A 12,271-nucleotide genomic window follows, 5' to 3' on the forward strand; every position below is an offset into this window, starting at 1 on the left:
ACCTGGTTGTTCCCAGGCAGGTTTGTAAATATGATAAAGTGTGACTGTGGAGAATAAGATTTCTGCCAGAGCACTCTTAGTGAAGACAATTTCTTCCTAGTACACAAAGTGAGACCTCAGGTACTGATTAAGGATAGTTTATGATCTACTAGCAAAAAGAACATTGAGCCCTTTCGAGAATGTAGGCTTCACAAGAACATGCTGCTGCTTTCTCAGACATGCTTGTTAGGGTTTGCAACCATGACTGAGAACTACAACCAAGATCATGCTGAGCAAAGAAAGTTTTATTAGGGTGAAGAACTGCCAGGAGTATCCTCAGAGAGAGAAGCACTCTGGGCTCAGGTGTAGGGCTGGGGTTTTATAGGGAACTTGTCCCAAGGGTGGTGGGAGATAGGTGGGAGATAGGCTGGAGCACCCAAACAAAGGAGTATGGGATGTGGGCTGTAGCAGCTGGAGAAAATGTCTGACACCGGGAGGCACAGGATGTCTGCCTGATTTATAATAGGGGCAGTTGTGGGAACAGTGAGGCACAGAAAGTCTCTCAGGCCTGATTTGTGGGAATGATGAAGCTCTCCATAAGCACAGAACCTCTGTGTTTTTGCTTTCCTGATGCTAGGAAAGAGTGGGGGAGATGCCTCAGGCCAGTGTGGATTCAGGACTCTCACAATGTTTATCTAATATATCTTGCTAAATGTGTTTCAGAGAAACCTTAGTTTTATGAACACATGCATGTGCACTACAATAGGCTGTTATAATCCTTATCAGTAAAGAAAACACACTGGGTTAGTCTGTGCAAACTTTCTGGAGAGAGAGACCCCATATCCTGTTTTTCCTTTCATTTGCACACCCCAGCATGTGACCTTGGTTATCCAGACTACTGTGACCAAATTAGATATTGGAACATGTAAGCATCAGGATGTGAGCATGCAAACTAAAGACTTCAGGGATGGTCTGGTTTTGAAAAGATTTCTGTGTATCAACATAGTTGTAAAAGATTGGCTGCAGAATAAAATCAACTAGTAGGCTTAAAGCTCCCTATCACTGGTTCACTCCCCAAATACCTGCAATGGTCAAGACTGTGCCAATACTTAAGGTGGGGTCAAGCACTCTATAGAGGTTTCCCAAATGGATGGCAGGAACCCAGTTAGTTGAACCATCACCATTGCTTTCCAGGGTCTGCAGTAACAGGAAACTGGAATATGGTTCTGGGTGAAGATATCAAACTTATGCACTGTAATGTAGGATTCAGGCACATAACTACTAGACCTGCCTGCTCCTCTTATCCATATTTTTAGAATACATATATGAAGAGTAATTTTATTTACTTTTAGCTGTGGATTTAAGATTTTTTAAAATATTTATTTATTTATTTGAAAGTCAGAGTTACATAGAGAAAGGAAGAGAGAGAGCAAGAGATCTTCTTTCCACTCTTTCAATCTTCAAATGGCCACAATGCTCTGGCTGGAACCAGAAATCAGGAGTTTCTTTCAGATCCCTCACATGGGTATAGGGGCCCAAGCACATGGGCCATCATCTATTGTATTTCCAAGCATATTAGCAGGGAGATGAATTGGAATTGGAGCAGCTAGGTCTCAAATCAGCACCCATAAGGGATGCTGGTGTCCCAAGTAGTTTCTTTACCCACTATGCCATAATGCAGACCCCCAGGCTGTAGATTTAAAAGGCATGTAACAATAAAAAATAATGTTACATGACAATTTTTGAAATGACTGTTGAGATGACATTAAATTGGAAATATTCTGTTTCCTATTTAGCAGATAGACTGGATTAAGAGACAAGAAAATGAAACTGGTACTATGGCAAAGGAAGTTAATTCTCCTCCTGTGGTACTAGCATCTCATATGGGCACTGGTTGGTGTCCTGGCTGCTCCACTTCTGATCCAGCTCCCTGATAATGGCCTGTAAAAGTAGTGGAAGATGACTCAGGTGCATGGGCCCCTGCACTCACATGGGAGACCCAGAGGAGATTCTGGCTCCTGGCTTGGGATTGGCCCAGCTCTGGCCATTGTGGCCATTTGGAGAATGGACCAGTTGATGGAAAATCTCTCTCTCTCTCTCTCTCTCTCTCTCTCTCTCTCTCTCTCTCTTTCTCTCTCTGTCTCTTCTCTCTGTCTAAAACTCTGCCTCTCAAATAATAAATAAAATAGTAACAGATACAAAGGAAATAATAACTGATGATTGGAAATCCCAGAGAAGAGAGAAGGGAGTCATCACCACAGAAGATCAGGCTAAGACCATCATAATGCAGCAATTCAGGAATCTGAGCCTGTCTGGAACTGCTTCTTATTTGTGACAGTGAACACAATGGAGATAAAGGTGAAAGAGCTGCACCTGCTGAACCCCAGGTTTTTTTTTTTTAAAGATTTATTTATTTATTTGAAAGAGTTACACTGAGAGAGGAGAGGCAGAGAGAGGTCTTCCACCCAATGGTTCACTCCTCAATTGTTTGCAACGGGCAGAGCTGCGCTGATCCGAAACCAGGAGCCAGGAGCTTCCTCCAGGTCTCCCACATGGGTGCAGGGGCCCAAGGACTTGGGCCATCCTCCACCGCCTTCCCAGGCCATAGTAGAGAGCTGGATTGGAAGAGGAGCAGCCGGGACTAGAACCGGTGCCCACATGGGATGCCAGTGCTTCAGGCCAGGGCGCCAACCCGCTGCGCCAAATCACCGGCCCTGAACCCCAGGTTTTGTATTTAGATTGTTCAATCTGAATAGTGCTGATCACTGTTTCATCATCCTCCCCACCTTAACACAAACAGACATAAATCCCATTTATTATTTGCTACATAAGGAACACCATATACTTTAGCTCTGTGCCTCTTCTAATGTTCAGTCATTTTGTGGAGGAACCTAATATTCATATCAGAGAACAGTTAACTCATGGTCATAGTTGATATATCAGAATTAATTCATGTTTAGCTGCCTCATAATAAGTTATGAGATGCATTTGAAACTGATAAGGAAATAGTTTTGTATTCTTAAGTTCAAAAATTCATAATAATGTATAATTTCCCACTATACTCAGCATCTACAGGTTATTTCATAGCATAGCTGTGACACTCCCATATATTGAAATCACTGACTGTTCAGATTGTGTACATATCCCAGTGATTGTGTGGGAAAGACACATGGAAGGCCAGCACAGGGAAATACTTGAGGGTAATCCCAACCAAGGTTTAAATTTTCTATCCATAGAGCCACCTCCTTGGTACAGTTATGACCTCTCCTAGCCATTGGTATAGATGGCCTTGGCTGAGCAAGGATGTCCATATTTTAGGAGTTACTCACATCCAAGGAGATGATTATGGATGTCACCACAGAAGCTCGGGCCCTACTTGAGACATCTGAGGGAAAGCTGTACAGGACGTGATTCTGAAGAACATCTGCTTTATGAGTATTAAGACATATGGGTTTGGCCAGCGCCGCGGCTCACTAGGCTAATCCTCCACCTTGCAGCACCAGGACACCGGGTTCTAGTCCCGGTCAGGGTGCCGGATTCTGTCCCGGTTGCCCCTCTTCCAGGCCAGCTCTCTGCTGTGACCCGGGAGTGCAGTGGAGGATGGCCCAAGTGCTTGGGCCCTGCACCCCATGGGAGACCAGGAGAAGCACCTGGCTCCTGCCTTCAGATCAGCACGATGCGCCGGCCACAGCACGCCGGCTGCGGCGGCCATTGGAGGGTGAACCAATGGCAAAGGAAGACCTTTCTCTCTGTCTCTCTCTCTCACTATCCATTCTGCCTGTCAAAAATTAAAAAAAAAATTAATTAATTAATTAAAAAAAAAGAGATATCAAAAGCAGAGATGACCTCAAGCTGGGTCCGTCCAGTGTTCTTTCTGAGAAAATGTGGGCCCTTATTCTCATCAGAAACACACTGGTCCAATGCTGGGCTCTGCTCAGTCTCCCATCTGCGCTGATGGATGCTATCAACTTGGTATTTAGTGAATTTCTGCCAGATTGATTCACATACAACCTTTTAAGGATTTATTTAGGTGTGTTCTCATGCGAAGGGAAGGAGTGTTGGGGATCCAGATTCTCGAGGTTGAGACATTTCCAAAAAGGGGAAAATCTGCTTCCGCCACTGCACCCAGCCTGTGCCAGCCCTTCCTCCCTGTCCCCAGCCCAGCCCCGCAGTGCTGCCTCTTCCTACAGTCTCCCTCCTCTGCTCTCCCCATGTGTTTTGTGGTTGCCAGGCACCGGGGCTGTGGCAAGGAGCCTGCCAGAGGCCGGTCAGGTTGGGCGGGCAGCATGGGCAGCATCCTGAAGTTTACATTAAAATTCTCCCAGTGGAACCCATGACTTCTGGTCAGGACGCTAAAGTTGTGGCTGAACTGCAGGCACAGTGAGGCCAAGAGGGCAAGGACAGCTCTCATCTGATGAATGGTCTTGTATCTCAAACCACTTCTCAAGTTCCATCCCAGCTTTGGGTCAGGTACCAACAACTAAGGTTTCAGAGCTAAACCCTAATGTGAAGTGTGGGGGACTCATGTTACATTTGGAAGCAAGTAGTGCAGCTGTTGGTTTGAGTGCTGCATGGGAGGAGACAGCCGGCTGTGGTGCAGACTGCAGCCAGCAGGGATTGGATGTCAATGGTGATGGTGACAAAGTCATGAGAATGCAGCATTACCAGATTTATGTGAGTCAAAACAGACATGAACACTTTGGCTCTGGATCATGGAGAATACAAATCACTACCTGAAAATAGTGAAACAGGAGGAAATGAATCTCAACCAGAAAGCCAGGAAGATGCTCAAGAAGTACTTAAAAAAATTGGAATTCTGTTTTTTGTTTTTTGTTTTTTTTTTTTGTTTTTTTTTTGACAGGCAGAGTGGACAGTGAGAGAGAGAGAGACAGAGAGAAAGGTCTTCCTTTGCCCTTGGCTCACCCTCCAATGGCCGCCGCAGCCAGTGCACTGCAGCCAGCGCACTGCACTGATCTGAAGCCAGTAGCCAGGTGCTTCTCCTGGTCTCCCATGGGGTGCAGGGCCCAAGCACTTGGGCCATCCTCCTCTGCACTCCCGGGCCACAGCAGAGAGCTGGCCTGGAAGAGGGGCAACCGGGACAGAATCTGGCACCCCAACAGGGACTAGAACCCGGTGTGCTGGTGCCGCAAGGTGGAGGATTAGCCTATTGAGCCACGGTGCCAGCAGAATTCTGTTTATCTAGAGAGACTCTTGCTAGTGCCATGTATCTTACATCACAGATGGATAGTGATCAGTATGCTCTAACTACAATGGTAGCTAACCTTGACCATATCAAGAAACTCATTACTAGTGTGGATTTGACTGTTGAAGTGCTGAGATCTTTACCTTTAGTCCAGGTGGATGAGAAGGGAGAAAAAGTAAGGCCAAATCAAAATCATTGCGAGAAATATCTGAATCTACCCCTGTGGAAGAAGTAGAAACACTATTTAAAGGAAATAACTAGCTAAAGTTTATAAACTGTGAATTTGCCTATAATGAAAATTGATTTATTACATTTGAAACAGAACTGATGCACAACAGGCTTACAAATACCTGCAAGAAGTCAAAACTTTTCAAGGAAAACCAATTAAGGTGCAGCTAAAGCAAAGGCAATAGCTATAAACCCATTTTTGCCAAAGAATGGATTTAGATCTCTCGACATGAACCTTTATACACAGAAGTGTTACACATCATTTATTTACCTCCAGTATACAGTCCCCAACAACAGTTTCCTCTGCACAGTCTGACTGTGCAGACATTGTCAACAATGCATAGCTATTTTGATCCACCCTTGGTAACTCTATTTCCAAATACTGGATTTATAAATGGGTTTTTACGTCTTCGGCCTTCAAGCCTGCAGCCTCTCCTCTGACTTCACTCAGACAGTATCCTCCCAGAAGCAGGAAAAATTCCTTTTGCCATAGGAAGGAAAGGGAGAAGTTTACAAGCAGCCAAACTCAGTTTCCAACATGACCAAAGCCTCCATCACCAAACTTTGAACTGGGGCTGTGCAACTTCCCCCCATTACCTGGAGCTGCAGGCAATTTGAAGACAGAGGACTTGTTTAAAACAGGCTATCTAGCTTAATAATAGGATTATCAAAAGAAAGGAGCCTGCATGCAGATGCAAGTAGGAATGCTATTCCTGTAGGGGTCCCCAGAGAGCCCTCACTGCTGGCGGTATCAGCAACATATGAACGATCCCCCTCCCCAGCCCATTTACCTGAGGATCCCCAGGTTGTAGAAAAGCAGAAGGAAACCCACAGTGTGGACAGACTCCCTCTGTCCTTACTACAACTGCGTGTAAATCAGAGCAGTGCATGGAGCTGCCACAGAATTGCAAAATCCCAGCTAAGTGGAGATTTGTCAGAGAACGAGTAAAGAGCTGACTTCTCTCCCACTGCAACCCCCAAAAGAACAAAAGTCAAACCCCTGTAGTTGTAGGAAGGAGGAGAAGAATCTTGCTGCACCCGTGGAAAAATAGAGGAGCCCTGCCCTCAAGTCCACTCCCGGAGTCCCCAAAGACCAGGGGAGGCAGCCTGGGCATTGGCCCTCACCCCCAGCTGTTGGAAAGTGTCTTCACGGAGGACAGAACACTCTCCTCAAGTCTCCTCAGTGAAAATCCTATGTCTGGGAGCGGTTGCATAGAGCTGTATTAGCCACAAGCGAAACACTCTTCCCACTCAGTATTTGAATGAGTCACTGGTTAGGCGCTTGCAGTGTCTGTGAGCCCCATGGAATGGTTTCAAGTTATTTTTTCTTCTGTGAGTCAGATTCTCTCCCTCTTGGAAAAAAATCTGCTTTTCAGGATTTAATTAACCCTATTTTTGGTTGGTGCTTAACTGAAGATGATGCATAATTCTGATTTTCTTCAGGATAGAAAATGCATTTATCCCAATAGATTGATGTTTTCTATTAAGCCTCTGTGTGGTTCTGAATGCAAGCTACATATAGTGAATTTTTATAAATTAAAGGAACTATGCTATTTTATATTTTTAAAAAAATAATATTGATCTACAAGTGCGTATCTCAGATGCCCCAGCAGATGGATGAGGGCTGGCAAGGGCAGCCTTGGCCTTGAGGTAGAAAGGGATTGGCAGTGTCAGGTTGCCGACACACTGGCATGGGAGCTGTGCTTTCATCTAAACTGTTAACAAGTGATTCTAGCATTTAAATATACATGTAAAGGTACATATAGGCCTTTTTGGATCCAGTGGGAAGAAAGAACCTGCAGAACGCACCCTAAAGAAACCTGAAAGCTTTGAGTTTGACACCCTGCCAGCAAGTAGCAAGCTTCTCCCCTCAATTGCAAGTGGCTATTACCTAAAATCAATTCAAAACACATTGTGAATAGAACCTAAATGAAAATATGCTTTGTTGGCCACTGGCATGTTGCCAGGATGTTGTACCATGAAGTGGTTTTGATCCCTGTGAGCTGGCTGCTCTGGCTTTTGGCCTAGTGCACCTGCTCCATGCACATTTCTGTCTATGTTCCCTCACCCCTAAGCACTCTCTCTGCAGAGTCCTCATCTTAACTCCATGAGGATGTCTTCCTGAACCTCTGTATCAGCACATGGATTTAAAAGTTATGTAATGGTGAGAGAATGGTGTTTGTGGTTTTATTCCCCTCTTTGGCTGCTGGAGGATAAAAATTGTTGCTCTTTTTACCTCCAAGATGAGGGTTTCATTGATTCACTTCTAGAAGTGTTGCACTTCTGAAGAACAAGGATGCACTAAAGTTAAGTTTATAATAAATTTAAATATATAAATTACTTTGTTTTAAAATGCCTAAACTTTTTCTTTAAGTATTCTAAACAGAAGACATTAAAATATTTCCTGCTACATGCAACCATACAGTTTATTCCAGACAGAGGTTTTTTTTTAATTATTTCCATCCAATCTTTAAAGATTTGAATTGTACTTAAACTTGAAAATAACTTTGCCTTAGATGTCCTAAACAGCACTCTGGCCTCAGAATCAGCTCTTAAGGCATTCAGATCTGGCTGAAGAGCCCATGGGAGTATTTTAGGCATGGAAAGCCAAGACACTCTGACAAAAAAAAAAAAAAAAAAAAAAAAAACTAAATGAAAGATCTCTGTGTGTGAGATCTCAGTGGAAAGAACGGGCCATCAAAGAAGAGGGTGCTTTTCTCTGAAGGGAGGAGAGAACTTCCACTTTGACTATGACCTTGTCTAAATAATATCAGAGTCGGTGAACTCAAAAGGCTTCCATAGCCTTGGTTACTCATGACAAGAGCCTAGGGTGATTACTGATGCCATAAACAAGAGTGTCAATTGTTAAGTCAACAAAAGGAGTCACTGTGCACTTACTCCTCATGTAGGATCTCTACCTTAATGTGTTGTACAATGTGAATTAATGGTATAACTAGTACTCAAACAGTACTTTACACTTTTTGTTTCTGTGTGTGTGCAAACTGTTGAAATCTTTACTTAATATATACTAAAATGATCTTCTGTATATAAAGATAATTGAAAATGAATCTTGATGTGAATGGAATGGGAGAGGGAGCAGAAGATGGGAGTGTTGAGGGTGGGAGGGAAGTTATGGGGGAAAAAGCCACTGCAATCCAAAAGCTCTACTTTGGAAATTTATATTTATTAAATAAAAGTTAAAAAAAGAAAAGAAAATGACTTTGCCTTAACTTTTGTATAATACAGCTTAGAGTTCCTGGAGACTTGCACCTAGGTTGGCATGAGTGGATTAGTTACTCAGTTACTGTGTGGATCTCTTGTCGCTAGTTTTACTGAGTAAGCATACCATAGTACAAGAATCAGCAGTAGATTTTGTAATATACCTTAAGGATCTTAAACAGTTGATCTTTTTTCAGGAAAATCCTGTAAATTCAGATAGTTGATACTGTATTAAATATGTGCACTTTGGGATTGTGCTTTGCTTGTACAGTTGTAAATAATCAGAACATATTAAAAAAGGTTCCCAACAGAGAAAATCTGATAAAAAATATTGATATATTATAAATGTTGATGTTGAGCTGATTGTAGATATACTAAATGCTATGGTTTGAATATTGTTTTCATTTGTTGAGTTTTTTTTTCCCCCTATCATACTGGTGTGTTGAACTGATTTTGCTTCTTTGCTGCAAAAAGGAAATGGAAAGCCTTACTAAAAGGTGTAAGATGGATTTTTTTTTTTTTGACAGGCAGAGTGGACAGTGAGAGAGAGAGACAGAGAGAAAGGTCTTCCTTTTTCCGTTGGTTCACCCTCCAATGGCTGCTGCGGCTGGTGCACCACCCTGATCTGAAGCCAGGAGCCAGGTGCTTCTCCTGGTCTCCCATGCGGGTGCAGGGGCCCAATGACTTGGGCCACCCTACACTGCACTCTTGGGCCACAGCAGAGAACTGGCCTGGAAGAGGGGCAACTGGGACAGAATTTGGTGCCCCGACTGGGACTAGAACCTGGTGTGCCAGCACTGTAGGTGGAGGATTAGCCTATTGAGCCATGGCACCAGCCCTGTCAGATGTCTTTTATACTCTCTTTCAAAGTATGGAAATGCATACTAGTCACATTTAATGTGAAAGGGTTCTGAAGTACAATGCAGTAAGCAGAAACTGGTAGGATCTTTAAGTCAAAATGGAAAATGATCTACTGATTCGAATCATATATTATTAAGTGTGATTTACCCTACCAGAGGAAAACCTGCCTGGTGTCTCTCACTGTTTCCTTCAGGAAAGTAGTCATTATTCAAAGATGTAGAAATACACACAGTGCTAATAAGTTTAAAATGCTTGATTAAGGAATGGGAGAATTAATTTCTTGGTAGCTGTCAGATCACTGGACCAAAAACTCAAAATAACCAATGACCTCTTCAAACCAAACCAAGAGATGCTGTAAACATGCAAAGGGCAAGCTCTGAGATCTGGGGCCCTTTGTGTCACTTTTTAGCAGGAGGTGCCAGGGTGTACTCAGCCATTCCTATCCCCACACACCAGTGGGTCTGTAACAGTTAGTCCTTTCCCCAACACATGAGCTTTGCAGCATGATGTGGGTGTGATTAAGGCCAACAGTGGTTGGTTGGTTCAAGCTAAAAGGCTAGAGCTCAAGAGCAGCATGCAGGAGAGCAGTGGGCATGTGGCGTGGTGTCATCACAGAGAAGGGGCTGTTCTGATGGGTTCTGCTGCCAGTTGGATGAGGTCAGTACACTGTAATTACTGCTTAGCCGAAACCTTGCTCAGATGCAATTTTTATAGTAAAGGTGATATGCCAAATAACTTTATTTTTAAAAGATTTATTTATTCAAAAGTCAGAGTAACACAGAGAGAGGAGAGGCAGAGAGAGAGGTCTTCCATCTGATGGTTCACTCCCCAATTGGCTGTAATGACTGGAGATGCGCCAATCGGAAGCCAAGAGCTAGGAGCTTCTTCTGTGTCTCCCTTGTGGGTGCAGTGGCCCAAGAATTTGGGCCATCTTTTACTGTTTTCCGAGGCCATAGCAGAGAGCTGAATCAAAAGTGGAGCGGCCAGGTCTCGAACTGGCACCCATAAGTGATGCTGGCACTTCAGGTCAGGATGTTAACCCACTGCAGCACAGCATCAGCCCTGCCAAATAGCTGTTTAATGTCCAATAAAAAGCCTGTCTGGTATTGCTTTTGAGATGTTCCACTTAAAAAAAAAAAGGAGTTTCACAATAGAAAGCTGTGATGGCACATAGAGACTGTTGCTATTTCACATATGGCTAATAATATGTGGCTTTTGTACATTTTTTATAATTTAACTCATTCCTTTCCCCACCCCCAGTGATACCTCAATTATAGAATCAAATATACAACAGTCACAATGACATTTTAACTTGTAAAATTGTGTGATGTTACTAACCATTTGGAAATATAGAAATAAGAACCTGGCCCCAATTCACCAGACATGAATTTCTTTTTTTTTTAAATTAAACTTTAATTTAATGAATATAAATTTCCAAAGTACAGCTTATGGGTTACAATGGCTTCCCCCTCCCAATACTTCCCTCCCACCCACAACCCTCCCCTTTCCCGCTCCCTCTCCCCTTCCAATCACATCATGATTCATTTTCAATTCTCTTTATATACAGAAGATCAGTTTAGTATATATTAGGTAACGATTTCAACAGTTTGCCCCCATAAAGCAACACAAAGTGAAAAAAAAATACTGTTGGAGTACTAGTTATAACATTAAATAAGAGTGTACAACACATTAAAGACAGAGATCCTACATATTATTTTTTTAAATTAATTAATTTTCTATGCAATTTCCAATTTAACACCAGGTTTTTTTTTTTCCATTTCCAATTACCTTTATATACAGAAGATCAATTCAGTATATAATTAGTAAAGAGCTCATCAGTTTGTACCCACGCAGAAACACAAAGTGTAAAAATACTGTTTCAGTACTAGTTATAGCATCACTGCACATTAGATAACACATTAAGGACAGATCTCACATGGGATGTAAGTACACAGTGACTTCTGTTGCTAACTTAACAATTTGACACTCCTGTTCATGGCGTCAGTAATCTCCCTAGGCTCTAGTCATGAGTTGCCAGGGCTATGGAAGCCTTTAGAGTTCACTGACTTTGATCTTATTCCGATAGGGTCATAGTCAAAGTGGAAGTTCTCTCCTCCCTTCAGAGAAAGGTACCTCCTTCTTTGATGGCCACATTCTTTCCACTGGGATCTCACTCACAGAGATCTTTCATTTAGGTCTTCTTCTTTTTTTTTTCTTTTCTTTTCCATGGTATCTTGGCTTTCCATGCCTACAATACTCTCATGGGCTCTTCAGCCAGATCCGAATGCCTTAAGGGCTGATTCTGAGGCCAGAGTGTTGTTTAGGACATCTGCCATTCTATGAGTCTGCTGTGTATCCCGCTTCCCATGTTGGATCTTTCTCTCCCTTTTTGATTCTATCAGTTAGTATTAGTAGACACTTGTCTTGTTTGTGTGATCCCTTTGACTCTTAGACCTATCAGAGCCATCAATTGTGAACTGAAATTGATCACTTGGACTAGTGAGATGGCATTGGTACATGCCACCTTGATGGGATTGTATTGGAAATCCCTGGCACATTTCTAACTCCATCATTTGGGGCAAGTCTGATTGAGCATGTCCCAAATTGTATATCTCCTCCCTCTCTTTTTCCACTCTTGAATTTAACAGGGATCACTTTTCAGTTACAATTTAAACACCTAAGATTAATTGTGTGTTAATTACAGAGTTCAACCACTAGTACTGGAACAACAACAACAACAAATACTAAAAAGGATAAAGTATTACATTGTACATCTAGAGT

At 42.7% G+C, this 12,271-nt stretch overlaps 1 pseudogene; it reads left to right on the forward strand.

Moving 5' to 3' along the window:
- Positions 1-4,312: 4,312 nt before the first annotated feature.
- LOC133776371 (la-related protein 4B-like) lies at positions 4,313-6,597 on the forward strand (annotated as a pseudogene).
- The last annotated feature ends 5,674 nt before the right edge of the window (positions 6,598-12,271 follow it).

This window comes from Lepus europaeus, chromosome 17 (assembly GCF_033115175.1).
Source record: "Lepus europaeus isolate LE1 chromosome 17, mLepTim1.pri, whole genome shotgun sequence".
Lineage (NCBI taxonomy): Eukaryota > Metazoa > Chordata > Mammalia > Lagomorpha > Leporidae > Lepus > Lepus europaeus.